The 10,646-nt window shown below is 27.1% G+C and overlaps 1 protein-coding gene and 1 long non-coding RNA gene across 3 annotated transcripts in view; one reads left to right on the top strand and one right to left on the bottom strand.

The window, feature by feature from the left end:
• Positions 1–1,922: 1,922 nt before the first annotated feature.
• On the bottom strand, positions 1,923–8,143 carry LOC141389498 (uncharacterized). Its single transcript, XR_012409106.1, has 3 exons — positions 7,279–8,143; positions 6,814–7,126; positions 1,923–3,716 (listed from the first exon to the last, which is right to left on the bottom strand). It is a non-coding gene; the product is annotated as an uncharacterized lncRNA (long non-coding RNA).
• LOC141389494 (headcase protein-like) overlaps positions 8,118–10,646 on the top strand; it is a 518,007-nt gene continuing 515,478 nt past the window's right edge. For both annotated transcript variants that reach the window (XM_073961082.1, XM_073961083.1), the window contains exon 1: positions 8,118–9,581. The gene's annotated coding sequence lies outside the window, so the exon portion shown is untranslated. The remainder of the gene's footprint in view (positions 9,582–10,646) is intronic.

The raw sequence follows: 10,646 nt of genomic DNA, 5'->3' as shown, positions 1-10,646 counted from the left end.
CATGGCGATCTTCACAAGTAGGACACGCTTGCTTGCTGAAATCTACATACATACCAGAGAGAGGTGAATGGACGCATGGTGACCCATTTTCGGATAGATTTGCCATCTATACGGATGGCTCAAAAATGGAGGAGGGCACCGGATCAGGAATATACTGTGAGGAGCTTGGTATTCGATTTTCATATAAATTGAATAAAAACACCTGTTTTTTTAGCGGAAATCTTTCCAATAGTGAGAGCCTTTGAATTGATCTGCAGCGGTTTAATTTGTGCGGATAGGCAAGTAGTCCTGTTTGTTGAGAGTCAGGCTGCACTAAAAGCTCATAAATTCTGCGCAATAAAATCAGAAGTTGTTCACAAGTGCAGACGTTTACTTGGCAACATTCAAAACGCTGTTGTACTTTGCTGGGTACCCGGACATTGCAACATTGGGGAAATGAAATCGCTGACGAATTGGCTCACACAGGCTCACAATCTGAAAACATTCAGACAGAATATTGTGTGATACCTGTTGTGTCATTTCATTGGAGAGCTCGTAAAGTTCTACTCGGATAAATCCGGTCGAGCTTGGTATGAGGAACCGAAGTGTCGGGTGGCGAAACTTATCTGACCAGTTATATCAGCACGCAAAACTCTATCCTTACCCTTGCTTAGTAAGTCCTAGATCAGAATCGCAATACGTGTAATCACGGGTCATTGTCGCATCAGTTCAAGAACTGCAAGTGGGATGGTACCGGCATTGACTTCTGTAGGCCTTGTGAGGATGAGGGAGAGTTAGAGACGATTGTCGCTGCCAAGTGCTTAGTAACACTAGGCAGAGACTATTGGGTGACTATGAAATCTCTACCCTCACTGGAGTCTCATCAACAGATCCTGCAACCATTGTCCTCCCGATTCTCGGTATTTTTAGGACTTTTGCAAAAAATTTTGACCTGTAATTTGACAGTTGAGGTTCCTAGAAATCAAAAAAACGTTTCCACCAAAAACTGTCAACATAGGTCCATGTTTTAGTATAGCCCCCATATAACCTTACCACCCGATTTTCGGTATTTTGTGGATTTTAACTACATTTTTTGAAAAAATAACCTGCAATTAAACATTTGAGGTTTCCTGTGGTCGCAAAACATCTCTACCGAAAACCGTCAACACAGGTCCATGTTTTGTTAAAGCCCCCATACAACGGTACCTCCCGATTTTCGGTATTTTGAGGATTTTAGCTACAATTTTCGACAGAACTGCCCGTAGTTTGACACCAAAACTGTCAACATAAGTCAATTTTTTTGATTTTAGCTACAATTTTTGACCCAAGTATCTGCAATTCGAAATTTGAGGTTCCCAGTGGTCACAAAATTTCTCCATCAAAAACATAGGTTCACACTTTGTTATAGCCCCATATAAGGTTCCGACCGATTGAATACATTTTTTATGCTTTTTTACCTAATTTAGGTATCAGTGCTCACAAAATATCTCCGCCTAAAATTGTGGACAGGAAAGAAAATAATTACTCCGTTTTAGTTCAGAATATTTTATGGTAGAGGGTAAAAAAGTTCGGCCTGGCCGAACTTAACGCTTTTTACTTGTTAGATATGTTATATCTCCAAAACTACTGAACCTTGTTGTGTCTCTGACCATCGATACTTTTTTGGGGTCATAAGACCCGACCACTTTTTTAAATATGTATGTATGTTATATCGTTAATACTTATGAAACGATTTCCATGAAATGTTCAGAAAATGTCGATATGAACAACGGTTCCTGAGGATTATTTTTTCGGATGATCCAGGAGGTACTGGAAAAACGTAGGAACGCAACATTGCGGCAGCTATAGCTTCATCAGGTACATCAGCTACATTATTGAAGTTGGAACGACTGATTAGAGTTTATATTGACGATCACATTATTTAAAAATAAAACAAATATTCCTTTGTGTCTTTCCACCACATTTGGAAAGATTTCATTTTTTATTTTTTTTATTTGTTAATTTTGGCACAGAAATTATCATACACAGAACTTATTTACAGTACTATCACAGTTAATCTTACATACTAATATTGTTGTAGTGAATAATAATAAAATAAAAAAACTTATTAACTAATTATAATTAATATATCACAGTAGAATTACAATTATCACAGATGGTTACAAATATCACATTAGACTTATTACTAAGAAAAGCAAATATTGTATTTTAAATATTTTTAAACCAAAGTTATCTTCTTTTAAAATGAAGGCAAAAGTTCCACAAATTTGAGGAACTTTTACTATTCATTATAAAAAATAACTTGTTTTTTAAGAATTTTTAAAATGCAATAAATGCTGTGAAAACTAAATAAACACATATAAAAAACATTATCACAGCAAAAATATCACAGACATGTTTTGTATCACAGAAGAAAATGCTTATAATTTGGGATATTCGTTAGTTCTTCAATTCATTCAAAAGGGTATCCTTTTTGAATGTAAAAGTTCTCAAGAATATTCCAATTAAAGCAATAATTAAAAAATAAAATTAAAAACAAAATAAAAAATATTAAAAAAAAAATATTTTGAAATTAATTAAACAGTTACACAAAAATAAACCTTTGGCAATAAAACTTATATGCAATTATGCAAAGGAAGTTGCGAAAATCGTCATGTCACACAGTTTGACAAAGACAACATTTTAAAAATAATTTCAGTTTTTTGGACTGATTAAAAATCGGAATTGTTTTTAAATAAGTTCAATTGTTCAAAATTTCTCACTTTAATTGAAAAGAGAAAAGCGCAAAGTGCCAGAAAAGTTTGAATTTTAGAAATAAGAATGTAAAAATGATTTGATGATATCTCGAAATCAAAGTGTGAAATTCCGTAACAGTGAATATTAACAATTATTGGTCTGTTCCCGAACCAGCAAGAGTTTTCCGTTTTCGAAAAGTTCACCATTTTTTTCCTTTATAGATTTCTCAAAAATAGAAAGTTCTTGCAGCTTCTGGAACTCAGAACATAAGCTGAAAATAAATGTATCTGTTTAGCACAATTACTAAATAATGTTTTTACAAACAAAATGCAATTGCCAAAAATGTATTTCTCTGTATAAAGAGTATAAACATAAAATAAAGAAAAAAAAAACGACAAATTAAATTAGATATGAAATAACAATTTATTGAAACAAAATAAAGTCAAACGAAAAACAATAGAACCAAAATAAAGTATATTATTAAACAAAAAATAAATAAAAATTTACAAAAGTTGTACAATATGTTTAAAAATGTATCACAGTTCCATTAAAACCAAAACAATATACAAAAAAATTCAACAATTATCACAGTTGAGTTTCTTTTATCACAGATAAAAATTCTATATCACAGTTGTTTGTTAAATATCACAGTATAAATTATTATGGTTTCGGCGGTTCCTCTTCAAAATTCTCTTTTAGTCCTATTCACAGTCCCATTCAGTTAAATAACGTACGGTTTTCTTATTTTATATATAAGGCACATTACTGTAGTCCCACATTGATATGAGACTTCATATGCTTGGAGCATTGTTCATTTTTAGTGTGTGAGATGAGTTGTCCATGGTAACCATTTCTCTGCACCCTTACACTGTTCCGCTTAAACGGTCTAAGTCTTGAAATTTTCAGTTTGTTTTTAACATTATCACCAGAATCGATTGTTTGCTTCAAGTTTAGAACTTATTTATCACATTCGGAAAACATCACAGTATGGCAACAAATATCTGAAAATAATAAAAGGATTTTTATAAATTTTGTGATTCATCTTCAAAAACTAATTTATTATTATTTTTTTTTTAATAAAATAGAGATGAAAACATTTTTTATAAAAAATAAGTTCTACATAAATTAAAACATTAAAATAAAAAATAGATTTTTTTCTAAAAATAGAATTTATTTTCACATAGGTTTATATTATTTATTAACATTAAAATTTAATTAAGAAACAAATTACAAAATGTAAAAACAAATTAAAAAAGCTTTACAAAGTTGTTTAAAATTCCTAAAATCACTCAATTTGATGTTTAAAAATAGAGTAAATTAAATACATTTTGAAATATTAAAATATAATATCGAAAATGAAACCAATGTTTAAAAAAATAGTGTCAAAATTCAGTGGAGTATTTTTTAAATATAATTTTTTCCAAATTTTTAATTAAAAAAGCTTTACAAAATTTTTTAATACCAAACAAGATCCTTAAAATCACTCAATTTTATGTTTTAAAGTAGAGTAAATTAAGTAAATTTTGAAATATAAAAATATAATATCGAAAATAAAAACAATGCTTAAAAAAATAACGTCAAAATTCATTTGAATATTTTTTTAAGTATAATTTTTTTCAAATATTGAACTGAATTAAAAAAGATATTTTTTTGAATCTAATAAAATTCAATATTGGTTATAAACAATTTTTTAATAAAAAATGATTTCGAATAATTTTATAAAATATATGTATGAACATATTTGTTGTTGAACAAAGAAAAATCTATTAAAAACAATTAAAAATAAAACAAAAGTTTTATTAAATTGTTAATTAGGAAACAAGACTCCTAAAATCACTCAATTTGATGTTTAAAAAGAGAGTAAATTAAGTAAATTTTGAAATATTAAAATGTAATATCGAAAATAAAAACAATGTTTAAAAAAATAGTCTAAAAATTTACTCGAGTATTTTTTAATATAATTTTTTCGAATATTGATTGAAAAAGTGTTACAAAATTGTTTAATACGAAACAAGATTCCTAAAATCACTCCATATGATTTTTAACAATAGAGTAAAGTAAGTAATTTTTGAAATGTTAAAATATAATATCGAAAATAAAACAATGTTTAAAAAAATAGTGTCAAAATTCACTTGAATATTTTTTTAAGTATAATTTTTCAAATATTGAAATGAATTTAAAAAACAGATTTTTTTAATCTAATAAAATTCAATATTGGTGTCAAAAATTTTTAAATTAACAAATAATTTCGAATAATTTTACAAAATATATGTAGATATGTATTTGCAAATAGTAAAGAGAAAACTATTAAAAAACAATTAAAAACTCGCACGAGTATTTTTTAATACTGTAATGTGAATATTTTTACACTTATTAAACGTATGTACATATGTACATACAAATTGTTTAAAACTTGTAAAATTTTAATATTGGAATTTTAAATATACAAAAAGTTGTATTTATTAATAAATAAATATTAATAAATACTATTAATAAATAAATAAACAAATGAATAAATAAATAAACAAATAAATAAATAAACAAATAAATAAATAAATAAATAAAAAATAAATAAATAAAAAATAAATAAATAATTAAATAAATAAATAATTAAATAAATAAATAAGTAAATAAATAAATACATAAATAAATAAATAAATAAATAAATAAATAAATAAATAAATAAATAAATAAGTAAATAAACAAATAAATGAATGAATTAATAAATAAATAAATGAATGAATTAATAAATAAATAAATAGATAAATAAATAAATAAACAAATAAATAAATAAATAAATAAATACATACATATTTTTATAAATATAAATACATAAATAAATAAATAAATAAATAAATTAATAAATAAATAAATAAATAAATAAATAAATAAATAAATAAATAAATAAATAAATAATAAATTAATAATATTATTAATAATAATATTAAATAAAAAAATTTCTAACACATTTTTCAAAATTAATAATATGTATTAAATTGTAAATGTTTTGAACAAACCAACAAAATTATTTGTTGTTTAAAATTATTATTTTTGTTTTTAATTATAATTTTTATTAATTAAATTTTATATTATTTATCAAATATTATTTATTTTTTAATAAATGGAAATTTGCTAAAAAACATTTGTAATACATATTTTGTCCAAATATACACATTTTAGAAATTATAATCATTTTCAACAAAAGAAAGTTGTTATATTGAATTATTTCTTTATTTTTAATAATTTTTGAAATATAAGAAAAAAGATTTTGCTAAAAAATCTATTTATGTATTAGAAATTATAATCATTTTCAAGAAATAAAAAAATGTTTGTTAAATTAAATTGTTTCTTTATTTTTTAAAATTTTTTAAATATATGAAAAAAGATTTTGCTAAAAAATCTATTTATGTATTATTATATATTTTTACAAAAAAGAAAACAAAAGTAATTTAATAATTATGATTAAAAAATAGTTATTCCCAAATAGAGCAATTGAAATATTTATGTATCTTAAAATTATAAACTGAAATTGAATAATGCAAATCATGAAAGAAAATAATGATAATTATTATTAATTTAATTATTAATAATAGTTATTATTAATATTAATAATTAAAAAAATAAATAAAAATTTTTCCTAGCAAATTTTACAAAATTACTAATATTAATTGTAAACATTTTGAACAAATCAAAAAGTTATTTGTTATTTAAAATTATTTTTTATTTTTAATTTTAGCTTTTATTTGTTAATTTTTATTAATTAAATATTATATTATTTATTAAATATTATATATTTTTAAATAAATGGAAATTTGTTAAAAACATGTGTAATACATATTTTGTCCAAATACCTATACACAATTTAGAAAATTACTAAACTTCATTAAATTATAAACATTTTCAACAATTAAAAAAATAATAAAAATTTTTTTAATTTAAATAATTAAAAAAAAAAAATAAATTATTAAAAAAATAATTTTAAATAAATTATTTTTTTAATAATTTATTTATTTTTTAAAAATGGCATTTTATTACAAAATAAAATGCAATAAATATTTTACCCAAATATAAGATATAAAACACTTGTTTTAAACTTACCACATTTTTTTTTTTAATTCTCCACTCATCTTTGTATAATCCATCATTGAGTTTGTTTTGCAAAGGAAATGCAGCAGAAAACAAATACTGCAAACTTAATCCTTGTGCAGTAGTAGGCTTCCCGCCTAGTTGAGCTTGTTTTCATTATTCCTTGTTCACTGCTGCACAACACCCATTAAACTGCATAACTTTCACTATGTGGATTATTTCGTTTGTTGTCCGATAACTCTACTTAGTAGAAAGCTATCAGATCACATTTTAAAGCTTTGAGCTTATATCACCAATAAAATCACAGGAGAGAAAAATTGTTCACCTTAAAAAAGAACACCAAGAAAAAAGAATTAAAAATCCAGTCGAAAAAAATAATGTGCTTCTGTGAATTTTCCCCGAGAAGATACGAGTTTTCAATTTTCTTCTTCTTCCTCTTTGAAAAAGAAACGAAAAAACAAGATCAAATAAAATTACCTTCTTCTCGTATCCTTTTTGCCCAAAGCAACACCACACCACACTCCACCACAGTCAGACTGTGACTGAAAATTCTGTGTAACTTGAGGATTAATGAAACCTTCGTTGCGAGGAAAAACTTGTGAAAATTTCCCAACAACACAGTTAGGTCGCTGCCAAACGAAGAGGAAAATTTGCGCCAAAAATTTTCCACCCCAAAAAAAGGAAAGTTAATCAAACGCAATTTTCCACATCTTACCCAACCAATCCTCCAATAAGAATCCTTGAACCTGAAATGAAAAGGAAAAATATTCTAAAAATTATATTAGAAAAAAAAAATACATTTGGCATTCATGTTGGAGAAAAGCGCTCACCCTTAGTTGGGTTTTGCCATGGGATATTTAAGGTTAGCAGGAGATGTTAGAAACACCCACCCTAAAGTGAAGAAGTCTTTAACGAACACCTCCTCCCCCTACCACCACACAAGGAAACAAATCACATTCGAATAAGAATTTCACTGTGCAGCCAAAGATTTTCTTTTGCCCAAAACCCCCCTTCCAAGTCTTTTGAAACAGCCAATGCCATGAGTAGGGTGAGTAACAGCAATAACACTACCCCCACCACTGGTACTTAACAATCACCCCTTACGAGTTGAGAACACAAGAGAGAGTACATTCCAGAGAGCCACAGACATAAAGACGGAGAGAAAACGTTTGTTTCTCAACAACATGCACACGCACTCCACACAACAACCGAGCCAACATACGCCAACCTATTGCAAAGCACATGTTTGAACAGACGTCACGTCATGGACAGTGATGTCGGCGTCCGCAGCTACTGCGCCGCCTTTGTTGGCTAGCTTCATTCACAATTTTTCCTGTGAATTTTTAGTATGAATTTCGCTTTCTGCTGAACAAGTTGTGTTGAATTGAATGTGAGAGAGTTCGGAGCGCGCTCGTTAACAAGAACAACAACAACTGCAAAAAAGCAAGCGCAGCAAAACAACAACAAAATTGCAATACCATAAAATTTGTTTTCTATTCAAAACAAGCAAATCACCACCAAAAACCCAAAATATTTTTTGTATAGAAAACCAAAAACAACAAAAAACGTTTTTGGAAGTGGTGCAATAAACAAAAGAATTTTGTTGTCGTGTAATCAAAAGAAAGTAAAACAAGAATTCCTACTAGAATGAAAAAGTAAAGATAAAGCAGAAACAAAAAAATAAAAACAACAACAAGAAAATCAATTGCATGCATGATTTTTCGGGTTTAATTAAAACGAAACAAAAAACATTCGGTTTTTATAACTTACGCCTACATCCCATTCAATCCATTATTGTGTGTTTGTGGGAAGCTGAAATAAAGTGCAAAATAAAAAAGGGAACCTACAAACGGATAGATAAAAGTGCAAAATCGAATTTTGAAAATCAAACACCAAACAGAAATTTGCCAAAATATTTGTCTGTTCCAACAACAACAAAAAAAACGTGAGCCCCCAAACGAACATCGTTTACAAGTTGTGAGTGTGAGTTCGTCGTGTTGTGTGCTGTAATTTACACCTCATTGTAATACGAACAAAAAAATTAACTGTAAATTTATGGCATTCTAACGAGAAGAAGACACGAATCAAACAAAACACAACAGCAGCAGCAGTACTGTCAATAATAACCGCAATAAGGCAGTGGTCGGCAATCCTTGAATATCATCAAAAAGAAAAAAAAACAAAAACAACAATCTTTGATTTCTTCATTGATTCATTGAACAACCGCGCACACGTTGAACTTTTTTGCCTACAATTGAAAGAAATGAAATAAATTTTATGAATTTATTATTCTTTTTTTTGGACAATACTCTTCTTCAACATTTGTTGTTGTTGCATTGTTGCCTTTATATTTGGTTTAATTTCTTTGCCCCCTCGTAAACATAAAAATTCGCGAGTGCTTTCGTGTGTGTGCGTATTTTTTTAAACATCTTCTCCTTCTCCAATGAAAAGTCATTCAACGCTGAAAATTTCTATGGATTAAAATTTATTGAAAAAAGAAAAAACAAACGCCAATAACAAAAACATTCACACACAAAAAAAGACCAAGAACAACAACAATTATAACAACAACAGCAGCAGATAGTTGGTGATTTTTGTGTGTGTTTTTTATTCTGACACAACAGTGACCGGTGCGTAAAAAGTGACAGTTGTGTTATTAAATCAATCAAAGAAAAAACAAATACAAATAATAAATAAACAACAACAAAAACAAACAAACGTGTCGGTTAACGTGAAATTGTTGTTGGGATTATACAAAAATAAATGCCAGTGCAGTAGAGGTATTAAACGACATCAATTATTTTGTTTTTTTTTTTAATTTCACACATTAAATGTCAATATTACATTATCCCACACATCGATTCAAGTGAGAATTTTGTAATAGGAGGAGGGTGAGATAATAAAGAACAAATTTAGGTATGCAAATTCAATTGAAAATGAGAACCATTTTTGTTGTAATTTGGATATAGGATTTTGCGATATTTTGATCTAGAAAGTGGAAAAAAGGCGCTAACAAGTGTCATATAGGGACACCTATCGCATCGATTTTCAATTTTATAATTTTTTGAGGATTTCAACAATAAGTAAAATGAAAAATAGGTACTTATTAAACTATAAATAACTAGGCGTTTTTTTTTTATTTTATTGAGTTTCTCAAATTTTAAATATTTCGAAAAGTTCAATCTTTCGTACGTTGGCAAAAAAAAAATCCGAGAAGATTACGAGAAGATTAAAAATGGAATCAGTACTGTATATTTTTTGTGCTTCCCCGCTAAATTTGCAAAAATTAAATTAGATTGGGAAAAAATTAAATTAAAATTAAAAGTTGTTCTAGAACTGCAAGAACCTAGCTAACATTTATTTCGAATTCGGACATCTCTGAACAAATTTCCGATTCTGAAGTCGAATTCGTACTCACCGAACTCGGAAAGAATTTTAAGGAAATTTTTAAGGAAAGTGTAAAATAAAAATATTAAACTATAATTAGGCGTTTTTTAATTTTATTGAGTTTCCAAAATGTGAAATACAAGTTCAATATTTCGTAGGTACGTTGTGAATTTATCATTGTTAATAAATTGGGAGAGTAAAAAAAAAAAAATAACTCCTCCCAAAAATAGTCATAAAGTGCAGTTTTATTTTCACCGAATTCGGAAAGAATTTTAAGGATATTTTTAAGGAAAGTGTAAAACAAAAATTAATTAAAAAAACTTAAGTTACAGTGTTTTATTTATAAATGCACTTAAAACTAGAAAATAATTTGTCATGATGGAATCTCCCAACATTTATTGAGGAAGTCCATACTGCCCAAGATATGGGCCTTTGAAGTTCCGAAATTTCCTGATATT

The sequence above is a fragment of the Musca autumnalis genome, unplaced genomic scaffold (assembly GCF_047663935.1).
Source record: "Musca autumnalis isolate F117 unplaced genomic scaffold, ASM4766393v1 scaffold_1, whole genome shotgun sequence".
Classification (NCBI taxonomy): domain Eukaryota; kingdom Metazoa; phylum Arthropoda; class Insecta; order Diptera; family Muscidae; genus Musca; species Musca autumnalis.
Note: the sequence above shows the minus strand (reverse complement) of the source record. Positions and strands in the feature narration are given on the sequence as shown.